Source organism: Ruditapes philippinarum, unplaced genomic scaffold, assembly GCF_026571515.1.
Source record: "Ruditapes philippinarum isolate M1 unplaced genomic scaffold, ASM2657151v2 ctg2343_1_1_1_1, whole genome shotgun sequence".
In the NCBI taxonomy this organism is placed as follows: Eukaryota; Metazoa; Mollusca; class Bivalvia; order Venerida; family Veneridae; genus Ruditapes; species Ruditapes philippinarum.
Genome location: NW_026859218.1, coordinates 26,169 through 40,207, shown reverse-complemented (window position 1 = coordinate 40,207; position 14,039 = coordinate 26,169). Strand labels below are relative to the sequence as shown.

The following is a 14,039-nucleotide window of genomic DNA, read 5'->3' as shown; positions in this document are numbered from 1 at the left end:
AGATCTATCTGTGCACATATTTCATGGCTACTAATATCGTGACTCATTTATAATAACTCAATATACATGTACACTTTATTAATATGAAAATGTGTAGGCATGCAACGAGTACAAAATTTTTATAAAACTTGTTCATGAACGTATTTATATTGATTACTGTTTTGAATATGACTGTTAATTTTATAGAACATTTGTTTAATTGACATAACATTGTACGTTATATTTAAGCGCTGATCAATACGTACACTAGCTATATATATAGATCTACTAGCTATCATCTTATGATTTTTTTTCAACATTATTGAAAGTAATCTTCTTCGCTTCTAGTACAACTCTTTAATTCATCATCAACACCATCATTTCTTCTTCTTCTTTTTTCTTCTTCTTCTTCTTCTTCTCTTCTTCTTCTTCTTCTTCTTCTTCTTCTATGAAATTTCACCACTCACTACCCACTATACCCACAAACTGGGAGACAATTATGTACGAAGTATTGTTCAATTTTTGAAAGATTTATTTCCCTTCTTTGGTGTGTTGACGTGCCTTTAATAATGACTATGCTGAGGGTGATGCTGACTTTTCATACCATCCACTTATAGCTATATTGCTTTTGATTTGAACTAGGTTTTCTCTGGCATAACTCGTCGGGAATATATATATAACCAGTATTAGCTAGGTTGGTGAATATTGGCGGGCGGATGCATGGTTGGGCATAAACATTTTTAACACGCGCAGCTCCTCTTCTCCAATTTGCATAAGGATGGTCATCGGAATTTGTGATTTGATCTTATGATGATTATTTGATGAATTGTTGTAGCCGTTAGCAAGTTTTTTCCCATATTTAATGTGGGCTGAAAACAAGCAGCTTTGAAACGATTTTCTGTCAGCTTTCTTCAGATACTTACTAGTATTATTAAACTATTTTTAATATAAATATTAAGTGTGAGCTTAGTTTGCTTTTAATACATGTATATCCTGATAATGTTCGACAAAACGTATGTGTGTGTCTGTGTGTGTGCTTAATTAATGGTTTGTGGTTACTTGCAACACTGGAAAAAAAACCAACACAAAACATAGTAACAAATAAACAAAACAAAAAAAAAACAAACGGACGGACGGACAAAAGATGAGGAGAACTCCTTTACGACATGACAAAGTAGGTCCCAGAAAAAGCCTATATCAAGAGCAATACGGCACAAGAATCGACCCGAAAAGTCAATATTATTTATGTTAAAAATTTCATTTTCTGCACATTTTGAGACATTCTTAATTGTGACATTCTTGCCAAAAGATCATAAAGGCGTAATTATACAAAATTTACTCACATTTCTATATTTTATGATAGCTGATTTAGGGACACAGAGAAACAAAATTATTTTGAAATTTACCATTCCGTTGTTTTGTTTCAATCTTTTGTTAATATGATATTTGCATAATCGTCAATATTGCATACTCTTGCATAAAAAAAAATTGCGGACGCAAGTATACAATAACGCACAGCTTTGATTGTATTAACGGATAAGAAAACATGCACTAACGGATAAAATCACGCGAGCAAGCGACGTTTTTGCGTGTTTTTTCAAGATGCCATGTAAAAATAACTTACTACATTGACGGCCACGGTAATTTCATTTTCAAAACATTTTTGGCCAATGACATTACATCAGCGCGTGAAAAGTATGAAATAAAGAAAGAACGAATTACCGGATAAGACGCATCCTTTTATGCAAGAATAGCGTTTTAAATCAAACCAGTACCGGTTAATACGCAAGCTAATTACTTCACTATCGATGTAAATACCTTTTTTAACTAAAGCTACATAAGATACAAATAATATTAAAGTTTATTCAAATTTAACCCTTATCACTCATATCCGGAAATTTTCAAAAATATGTATCCAGTAATGAGCAGTGCAGACCACGATCACACCGCACGGATGTGCCGGCTAATCTTGGTCTGCATTGGTCGCATAGGTATATGTTGGCTAATCTTGGTCTGCATTGGTCGCATGGATATATGTTTGACTAATCTTGGTCTGCATTGGTATATGTTTGGCTAATCTTTGTATATGTTTGGCTAATCTTTGTCTGCATTGGTATATGTTTGGCTAATCTTGGTCTGTATTGGTCACATGGGTATATGTTGCCGCTAGGAGGCAAAGGGTTAACACAACATTTCAGTTTCCTTTCAGCATTCTGTGTACCAGTACTTGAGGTGTTTTTTCATGTCCAGAGGTTATTGTCACTCTTTCAATATATTTTATGAACAAAGGTTGAATGATTGTCACTCACCATGGGCTCCAACCCAGTAACCCTGGCATTGTAGACCTAACACTCTACCTGTTGAGCAGAGCTGTTCTGCTGCTATTGGAATTAAGGATCACAATCTTGCACAAGCATCCACAATAAAAATTCAAGGTCAAAATGCCAAGGCACAAAATACGTTTTTAAATTCTGCCATACATAAGCTGGCTTATAGACACAACAAAATAAATACAAATTCTATTTTTAAAACTTTTTATTATCTGGTATAAAAAAGAATAAAATATAACAAAATGAAATTTTATCACAAAAGACAACCTCAAATCATGTAAATTCAATACTTGATAGAAACACCTTTGGATTTCAATAATGCTGCAACATTGGCCATTACACATCAATCTTTGGTAAAACATAATCAGTTATACAAAATAAATTATAATACAAAAAAGTACTCAAAAACATATGAAACCTCTCAATAACCAGTATAATGAATATTGTACATTAAGCAAGCCTCTCAACTATCTGTAATATGAACATTGTACATTAATTTAAGCCTCTGTATGGATATTGTACATTAAGCCTCTCAATAACCTTTTAATATGTACATTAATCCTTTCAATAACCTGTTTTATGAATACTGTATATTAACCTGCTCAAAAACCTGTAACATGGATATTGTACATTAAGCCTCTCAATAACCTGTACAATGAATATTGTACATTAAGCCCTTCAATAACCTGTAACATGGATATTGTACATAAAACCTCTTAATAACCTGTACAATGAATATTGTACATTAAGCCTCTCAATAACCTGTTATATGTATATTGTACATTAAGTCTCTCAATAACATGTAATATGGATGTTGTACATTAATCCTTTCAATAACCTGTACTATAGATATTGTAATAAAGCCTCTCAATAATCTGTAACATGCATGTTGTACACTAAGCCTCTCAATAACTTGTTTTTATGAAAATTGAATATACAGCCTCTCAATAACCTGTAACATGGATATTGTACATAAAGCCTCTCAATAACATGTATTTTGAATATTGTACATTAAGTCTCTCAATAACCTGTAATATGGATATTGTACATAAAGCCTCTCAATAACCTGTGACATGGATATTGTACATAAAACCTCTTAATAACCTGTACAATGAATATTGTACATTAAGCCTCTCAATAACCTGTTATATGTATATTGTACATTAACTCTCAATAACCTGTAATATGGATGTTGTACATTAAGTCTCTCAATAACCTGTAATAAGGATATTGTACATTAAGCCCTTCAATAACCTGTAACATGGATATTGTACATAAAACCTCATAATAACCTGTACAACGAATATTGTACATTAAGTCTCTCAATAACCTGTAATATGGATATTGTACATAAAGATCTCAATAACCTGTACAATGAATGTTGTACATTAAGCCCTTCAATAACCTGTAACATGGATATTGTACATAAAGCCTCTCAATAACCTGTACAATGAATATTGTACATTAAGCCCTTCAATAACCTGTAACATGGATATTGTACATAAAGCCTCTTAATAACCTGTACAATGAATGTTGTACATTAAGCCCTTCAATAACCTGTAACATGGATATTGTACATAAAGCCTCTCAATAACCTGTACAATGAATATTGTACATTAAGCCCTTCAATAACCTGTAACATGGATATTGTACATAAAGCTTCTTAATAACCTGTACAATGAATGTTGTACATTAAGCCCTTCAATAACCTGTAACATGGATATTGTACATAAAGCCTCTCCATAACCTGTACAATGAATATTGTACATTAAGCCCTTCAATAACCTGTAACATGGATATTGTACATAAAGCCTCTTAATAACCTGTACAATGTATATTGTACATCAAGCCTCTCAATAACTTGTATTATGAATATTGTACATAAAGCCTCAAAATAACATGTTTTATGAAAATTGTACATAAAGCCACTCAATAACATTTATCTTTCTATATCAATTATTGACAACCAATCATTGCTTTTAAATTGTACCAAATGACCATCAGATATTGGATGCAGTAGTGTCCAGATATATTCAGTATTTTATAGCAATGAATATTAAATAACCTATAAATAATGACATTGTACACAAAGTCTAACACAACAGTCTATTACAGCATCTATTTCACATATTCAACAGGGACATCTATTAAACATATTAAATAGGGACAAAGAATTGATGAGTAAGCAGAAATGATAACCCCTAAAATTTGTCGCACAGATAGAAACAAAATTAAGTCTGATAACTAATATGTACATGGGATAATTGGAATGTTTTGATTAAGTAAACAAATAAAAACAATAACAATGTATAAAACAAGAGCTGTCTGTAGGAAAACACACTTCACTATTCTCAATGTATAACAGTAAAACAATAGCCTTAATATTATAGGAATTAACAAAGATATTGACAAAGAATTTTGTAAGTTCACAAAGGGCTTTATTTCATTGGAAATCTAAGCCAGAGTTATAGATCTTTGAAAGTGACTTGAATATAATTCCAAAACCTTGGATCAATTTTCAGTTCACAAAGGACCATAAATCAATCAAAATCCATGTCAGAATTATTGGCCTTAGACAGTGACCTCCAATTATGATCAAAAAGACATGTATTAAGATTCAAGTGCATACCTTCAAGTGTCAAAGATTGATGCTGCATGCAAAACTTAAACAAAACTTCAAAAAAGGACCATAATTCTGTCAAAATCCAGAAGAGTTATGTGCCTTGGAAAGTGACCTCAAATTATGATCCTGAAGGCATGTTTTAGGTTCCAAAAGAATATGTTTAGTAGTTCTGAAGATTAATGTTGCATACCAATTGTTTTAAGGAATTTTCTATTGACATGTACACAAAAGGCAATAATTCTGTATATGCTAGAGTTATGGGACTTGGATTGCAAGCACCTCCTGTTATGATATCAAAGAACTGTGAGGAACTACAAGCAAATATCTATAGTGATTAAAGATCCTGTAACTCATTTTTTATGGTTTTATATCATAAATATGATGCTCATATGAAAATTTATCAATATTGTAAGTTCCAAAAAGCATTACTTGTAAAGATATTACCAAATTTACATTTCATGTTAATAAAGGGAGATAATAACAATTTTTTTCTATAAATCTAAGTCAAATTTTTCAATTTAAGAAATGAATGCATATATTTTAATGATTACATGTACATGTAATATGTACAAATATTTGCAGTACATATTTTACATATTCTTAAATGTTTGAAAATTGTTTTAGAAGAATAATTATATACATATATAAAATTTCACTTAAGTGTGGTAACAACCTTAATTTACAACATACAGGATCTTTAATGAGATATGATGTTGTACAACAAGTTGCATATATAACTTAAACCCATGAGTTACTCTGACGCTTACATGGATGCACAGGTGACTAGGATTACTCTATTTTTCTCCGAAAAGTTGAGGTAAAACACACTTTACAAACACAACTTAGTGTCCTGCTTTATTTGTCATCCAATGAAAATGCTGTATTTCTTAAAAATTATGTGTGTAAATTTTCATAGAATAACAAAAGTCGATACTATATCGAATTATGTTCAAAGTTGCCTTCTATTTTTCATAGTACTTCATCAAACCGTGACGTCAATAAGTGAATAATAATGAGGCCAAATAAAACTTGACACTAACTATGTTAGTATTCATCCGTATATGTTCTACAGAAATTAGAAATATTCTTCAGTGGCTATCACTCCCGTCGAAGTTTCTAATTTCCGTTGAACAGCAAGGATGAACACTAACATATACATGTAAATAACAAGAACCGGTTGAACCGGGTGATGCTCCCCGAGAAGGTTCTGGACACAGGAAAGTATAAAAAAAGTGAACAAAGGGCAAAAACTCCAAAATTAGGCAAAGCAGAGTTATGGTTTTTTTTGCACTGCACTTCTATTCAATGAGATCTATCTATCTATAAAGTTTCCTGATGATATCAGAGTTATGTCCCGGGTAAAAGTCAAAGTGTAAAAATGAACAAAGAGCAATAACTCCAAAAATTAGACCAGGCTTTGTTAAGGTTCTAAAGCATTGCAATTCTATCCAATTTTATCTAGCTACCTACAAAGTTTCATGTTGATATCTCTAACAGTTTTAAAGTATTGTCCAGGACAAAAGTCAAAAAGTAAAAATAAACAAAGGGCAATTACTCCAAAATAAGGCAAGGCAGAGTAATGATTCTTAAGCACTGCACTTCCACCCAATGAGACCTATCTATCTACAAAGTTTCATGTTGATATCTCATATAATTTTAGAGTAATGTCCCAGACAAAGTTCAAAGTGTCAAAATGAACAAAGGGCAATAACTCCAAAAGTAGGCAAGGCAGAGTTACGGTTCTTGTGCACTGCACACCTTCTACATGAGATCTATCTACCTACAAAGTTTCATGTTGATACCTCTTATACTTTTAGAGTTATGTCCCGGACAAAGTTCAAAGTGTAAAATAAACAAAGGGGGATAATTCAAAAATAAGGCAAGGCAGAGTTACAGTTCTTGTGCACTGCACACCTACTCAATGAGATCTATCTACCTACAAAGTTTCATGTTGATACCTCTTATACTTTTAGAGTTATGTCCCGGACAAATTTCAAATGGTAAAATAAACAAAGGGGGGTAATTCAAAAATAAGACAAGGCACAGTTACGGTTCTTGTGCACTGCACACCTACTCAATGAGATCTATCTACCTACAAAGTTTCATGTTGATACCTCTTATACTTTTAGAGTTATGTCCCGGACAAATTTCAAAGTGTAAACAAGAAACATGGCAATGCCATGAAACCAGGTTTTCAATTATCACCATTGTAGATAAATATGTTGTATTTGAAATACAAATACAAGCAACAAACAATGTAACTATGTGCAATGTAAAACATGAATAATGTAGGAGGAATTGCCACTGAAGAAGTGTTCACTATAATATTATGTATAAGGAAAAAAACAAAGGGCCATAATTAGGTCAAAAACTATCCAATCACAAAACCCCGACAATATGTGCCAGGGTGCTTGATGACAAAGCTTCTTTGAAAGTTTTGAACCAAAATCCGTTGAGGAAATGTAGGACGAGTTCAGCACAGAAGAATTTGTTCACTATAATTATATTGATAAATTCTGTATAAATGAAAACAAGTTACAAAGTAGGACATAAAAATATACATATCTTTTTTTAAATTACCTCCAAAATGATATGACTTTGAACTGCCAAATCAAGTTAAAATCATGTAAACAGGATTTTCCAATGTTAATGTCACTGTGACCTTGACCTTGGAGCCAGCCATGCGGAACATGCGTTCTGCACGTCATCTTGATTGTGGTAAACATTGTCTGAAGTTTCATCAAAAATTTTCAAAGGGTTGAAGAGTTACAGAGCTGACAGGAATTTTCAATGTTAATGTCACTGTGACCTTGAACCGGGAGCCAGCCATGCGGAACATGCGTTCTGCACTCATCTTGATGTTGTAAACATTTGTCTGAAGTTTCATCAAAATTCTTCAAAGGGTTGAAGAGTTACAGAGCGGACAGGATTTTCAATGTTAATGTCACTGTGACCTTGACCTTGGAGCCAGCCATGCGGAACATGCATTCTGCACGTCATCTTGATGTGGTAAACATTTGTCTGAAGTTTCATCAAAATTCTTCAAAGGGTTGAAGAGTTACAGAGCGGACACAATTTCGTTTGACGCCCGCCCCGCCCATCCGCCAATGTCACTGTGACCTTGACCTTGGAGCCAGCCATGCGGAACATGCGTTCTGCACGTCATCTTGATGTGGTAAACATTTGTCTGAAGTTTCATCAAAATTCTTCAAAGGGTTGAAGAGTTACAGAGCGGACAGGATTTTCAATGTTAATGTCACTGTGACCTTGACCTTGGAGCCAGCCATGCGGAACATGCGTTCTGCACGTCATCTTGATGTGGTAAACATTTGTCTGAAGTTTCATCAAAATTCTTCAAAGGGTTGAAGAGTTACAGAGCAGACAGGATTTTCAATGTTAATGTCACTGTGACCTTGACCTTGGAGCCAGCCATGCGGAACATGTGTTCTGCACGTCATCTTGATGTGGTAAAACATTTGTCTGAAGTTTCATCAAAATTCTTCAAAGGGTTGAAGAGTTACAGAGCGGACACAATTTCGTTTGACGCCAGCCCGCCCATCCGCCAATGTCACTGTGACCTTGACCTTGGAGCCAGCCATGCGGAACATGCGTTCTGCACGTCATCTTGATGTGGTAAACATTTGTCTGAAGTTTCATCAAAATTCTTCAAAGGGTTGAAGAGTTACAGAGCGGACAGGATTTTCAATGTTAATGTCACTGTGACCTTGACCTTGGAGCCAGCCATGCGGAACATGCGTTCTGCACGTCATCTTGATGTGGTAAACATTTGTCTGAAGTTTCATCAAAATTCTTCAAAGGGTTGAAGAGTTACAGAGCGGACACAATTTCGTTTGACGCCCGCCCGCCCATCCGCCCAGCCGCCCATCCACCCATCCGCCCATCCGCCCGCCATACCCCAATCTAATAACCAGGATTTTCAAAATTGAAAACCTGGTTAAAAAAAACAAAGGGGGGTAATTCAAAAATTAGGCAAGGCAGAGTTACGGTTCTTGTGCACTGCACACCTACTCAATGAGATCTATCTACCTACAAAGTTTCATGTTGATACCTCTTATACTTTTAGAGTTATGTCCCGGACAAGAAAAGGGGACGGACGGACGGACGGAAAGACGGACGGACAAGGCGGCGACTATATGCTCCCCCGAAATTTTTTCGGGGAGCATAATAAATACATTTCACAGAATAATAAACTGAGGTAAAAGTCTATAATAAAATAAAAAGAGAAGAAATTTTACAAATTTACTTTTAAATATTATGTTTCAAAATGGATACCTGCAATTTTTTCTAAATAACAAATTACAACAAATGTAAATTATACCAAGCACAACAAAGCAATAATATAATAATTATGACAATATTGGATTTGATCACAGAAGTCATAAAATTTTTGGGACTATGGAATAATGCTGTCATTACGAATTCACACTAGATACAACAATGCTGTTTCCATTGATTTAAAAGATACAAAACACTACAAGTATATGACTAGGCACTTTAAAAACTACATCAGAAAAGGATCAACATAAGATTCATATCACTACAGGTTAATGGGTTTACCACTTTAAATATCTTAAATGAACTCATCCATTTTTCAATATGGATCAAACCATTTTATCATTTTAGGTAAAAATTTCAAAAATTAGTATTCACTTGGCACAGTGCAGACCATGATGAGACTGCATGGATGTGCTGGCTGATCTTGGTCGGCACTGGTCCGCATGGGTAGAATTTTGAACCCACAGTGGTGACTGTGAGGGATATGTGATACGTGGTCAGCAACCATAACCACTTGTCTGTGGCAACCGCTTACAAAAATAAATCCAACAATTTACAGAACAAATTACATCATAACCATTACATGTCATAAGGCACTTTCCTAAGATATCAAAAAAAAACCCAACAACTTTCTCATGACTAGCCACTTGTAAAAATGCATCGAAAAAATTAAAAATCAACATGTGACTTACATACATACATACATGTATAAAACATACTCAGTTAAGAACATTTTAATATAGTGCCATTTTTTTAAATAAAGGTTAAATAAAGGTTTTAATAATAACATTATTGCTTTTTCTGAAAAAAGACTACAGCTTTTTTGGGTAACAATTGAGGTGAGACATAAAAAATACAATATAAAATGTCATAAAAAAAGTACTGAACAATTGTATTGAAATATTACAAGGGATAAATACAAAGGGCATCAAACTATCAAATCAATTTGTATTGAATTACTCATAAAAAAACAAAAACAACAACAAAAAACCAACACACACACACACACACACAAAAAGGGAAGAACTGGTTCATTTCTCAACAATTACATTTATATTAAAGGAAATCCACTGAGGTCCATAAAACATAAAATTTGCAAATCTTACAAATATCAAGTGAAGCACTACTGGCATGCGAGCAGTTCCCGTACAGAAGCAGTACCCGTATTTTTCATTTAAACGCTTGATTTTTACTTGCATTCTTCAAAAATTCATTTCAAATCAAGCAGATACATAAACGAGACAAAATCTAAGTGTCAGTTCGGCAGTGCATATAAAAAGTCTCATTTTAAATCACTTTCACCTGTGCGTCGTCAAAACGTGACCTTGTTTTCTCTGGGGGATTCCGTCCTTGCGCGCATGCGCAAAAATACTTACTCGTGAGGCTTGTTAAAGGGTTTTCCACTTAATCCACCTGTTTACAGATAAGTAGGCAATGTGATGAAAACTTGTTTAATTATCAGAATTTTGACCAATATTACTATATAAAATAATTCTATGGCTTTGATGCGTAAAATATCATGCATAGAAGCAAGCTATTGCATGTGAATGCGTTGGGGTAACGGTACCGGGTAACAGATACCCGCGTTTAGTCAACGCTCTATTTCCTGAATAACATCTATTTATCTCTTAGATAATGGTCTGTTCAACAATTGTAAATGAAAAATAGGTCCGATATAATAAAATTGTATTATATATAACTTCTCTTCATACAAAATATTCGATAATTTCGGTACCCCATATGAGGCCTCATAAGTAAGGGTTATTCTATGTTTAGAACATGATGAAATTTCCATGATTTGTGTGACGAGCCGAATATTGATGTGTAAAATTCAAACTTTGGTGAGTGAGCGTAATAAAAAATAATGTTTAAGTAACTATGATTTTTGTACGGGAACTGCTCGCATGCCAGTATTCTAGAAAAAACATGGTGAGAGAATGACCCAAAAATTTGCACACAAATTATTGGTCCTGATCTTCATCAATTGGTACACAACTCTCAAAAAAATACCTCAATCCTGTCATGTCAAAAAATCTCAGTGGAGTCCCTTTAAATCATAAATGTCTCGCTGTTTTCAAAACATTGGTAAGACACATCAACCATACATTGTCAATAAACTCATGGTTTTAGAAATTTTGAAACAACCACTCATTGTCTTGTAAAAATGAAATTTTACATGAATAATTCACTTGATAAATTTTGTTTAAAGCTGCATGCCTCCACATGTGCCAAAATATTTCCAGAAAATCAAACTTGGGAAAAATGGAAAAAAAAGATTTTAGGAAAAGTATACAGTTTCAAGTAATAATTTACATGTCATATGCAATTCATTGCTAATTAAGTCATTATTCATCACCTTATATCTACTGTGTGACTAACACAGTAAGGGCTATTACTGCATATTTTGGTAACTTACTTGGATTGTAAGTGCCGTTAATATCGTGTAAATTATTCTTTCTTTGTTCGATTCACAATATATTGTGTTTTAAATACATTTTTGAAAATTCATGAAAATTACCATTAAATTGGAGACATGCAGCTAAAATGGTAAAGCTCCCTTTAATATAATGTCCATTAGATGGTAGTAACTTAAATTTCATTGTGATTTTGGCTATTAATCAGGCAGATTTTGGGACACATTCCCCTCTTTTCAAAAAGTGTGGTTAATTCCCTACCTTTGCTATGGTATTATTCTAAACTGAAACTTCAGTTATTCAGAAACCTGAAATCTTTGATATATAAAGATCAATATTAAGTTAACCAGTATGTTCTTTAAGGGGTGTTAACCAATAACAGTATTGCTTTGATCTGTACCCAGATGATAGAAAAATTGCAAAACAATATTAAACAGCCAAAATACCCCCAAATGCTGAAAAGTCACTGAGATCATCATTAGATATGACTTTATCATATTACCACTTGCAACAGTCATTTTCATTGGATGATTCTAAATCTTACATTAGCCATACACATGACTGTTTGTAATTTACAAATAGATTCATATTTCAATTATAGAAAGACATTTTGTTCATACGAAGACTTTTAACAGGTTTTATGGCTATTTATTTTGTTCCATGTTTACAAAGGCACTATGTGTTAAATATGTAAAAAGTGTTTGATTCTTAAAAGTTATCATATGGCAGTGACAGTTTCACATTTAAACAAGAATTTGTAACAGAGTTACCAACGTCCCCCGCCTCGGGAAATTTTATATGAAGCATAAAATTGTGCTATTTCAAAAGATTGAGGTTATAATGGATCTCAGGACATTTACTCCAAAATTATGATCAATGCTAGATCTGCAAATGTAACAATAAATTTGTTAAAAAAATAAAATGAAACACGGAATTTAAAAATCTATCATGTTAAGATTTGACCTCTAAAGTTGTGACCTTGACCTTGGAGGTAGGGGAGGCAGGTGTTGTGCATGACATAACGTCTTATTATTGAGACCTATTTGTGCCAAGTATTTTTCAAAAATCCCTTGAACTATGAAGAAGTTATAGATTGGACACAAAATATACCCTTATAATAACAGACTATGTAAATCTTTGATCTCTAAGTGTGACCTTGACCTTGGAGGTAGGGACACAGATGTTACGCATGACATATCATCTAATCATTGTGACTATTTGTCCCAAGTATTTTCAAAATCCCTTAATCTATGAAGAAGTAATGGACGGGACAAAAATATACCAAATAACAGACTGCTTTTAACCTTTGACCTCTAAGTGTGACCTTGACCTTGGATGTAGGGGTGCAGGTGTTGTACCTTACATATTGTCTTATTATGGTGACTATTTGTGCCAAGTTATTTTAAAATCCCTTGAACTATGAAGAAGTTCTAGATTTGACACAAAATATACCCTATAACAGACTATGTTAATTTTTTTACCTCTAAGTGTGACCTTGACCTTGGAGGTAGGGATGCAGGTGTTGCGCATGACACATCCTCTTATATATAGTGACTTTTTGTGCATAGTATTTTCAAATCCTTGGATCTATGAAAAAGTTATGGACCGGACACAAAATATACCCTGTAACAGACTATGTAAGTATTTGACCTCCAAGTGTGACCTTGACCTTGGAGGTAGGTGACCGTTTTTTTGCGCATGACACATCGTCTGATTATTGTGAACAATTATGGCAAGTATTTACAAAATCCCTTCATAGATAAGAAAGTTATGGACCGGACACGACATATACCCTCAAATAGACAATGTTAACCTTGAATGAGCAAGTACGACCTTGACCCTGAAGGTACGGATCTGGTTGTTGCGCATGACACATCCTCTTATTATAAAAAACAATTTGTGCCAAGTTATTTCAAATTCCTTTGATAAATGACAAAGTTATGGACCGGACACGAAATATATCCTGTAACAGACTATGTTAATATTTGACCTCCAAAGTGTGACCTTGACCTTGAAGGTAGGTGACTGGTTTTTTGCGCATGACACATCGTCTGATTATTGTGTGAACAATTATGGCAAGTATTTACAAAATCCCTTCATAAATAAGAAAGTTATGGACCGGACACGACATATACCCTCAAATAGGCAATGTTGACCTTGAATGAGCAAGTGCGACCTTGACCCTGGAGGTAGGGGTCTGGTTGTTGCGCATGACACATCGTCTTATTATAATAAACATTTGTGCCAAGTTATTTCAAATTCCTTTCATAAATGACAAAGTTATGGACCGGACACGAAAGTGTGACGGACGGACGGACAGACGGATGGACGGACAGACGGATGGACGGACGGAGCCTATTTCTATATCCCCCTTTTTTCTTCGAAAAGGCGGGGGAC

General features: G+C 34.0%; 1 long non-coding RNA gene across 1 annotated transcript; it reads right to left on the bottom strand.

The window, feature by feature from the left end:
- Positions 1-2,496: 2,496 nt before the first annotated feature.
- Positions 2,497-3,319, bottom strand: LOC132755647 (uncharacterized). The gene is made up of 2 exons (XR_009629236.1): positions 3,148-3,319; positions 2,497-2,881 (listed from the first exon to the last, which is right to left on the bottom strand). It is a non-coding gene; the product is annotated as an uncharacterized LOC132755647 (long non-coding RNA).
- Between the last annotated feature and the right edge of the window lie 10,720 nt (positions 3,320-14,039).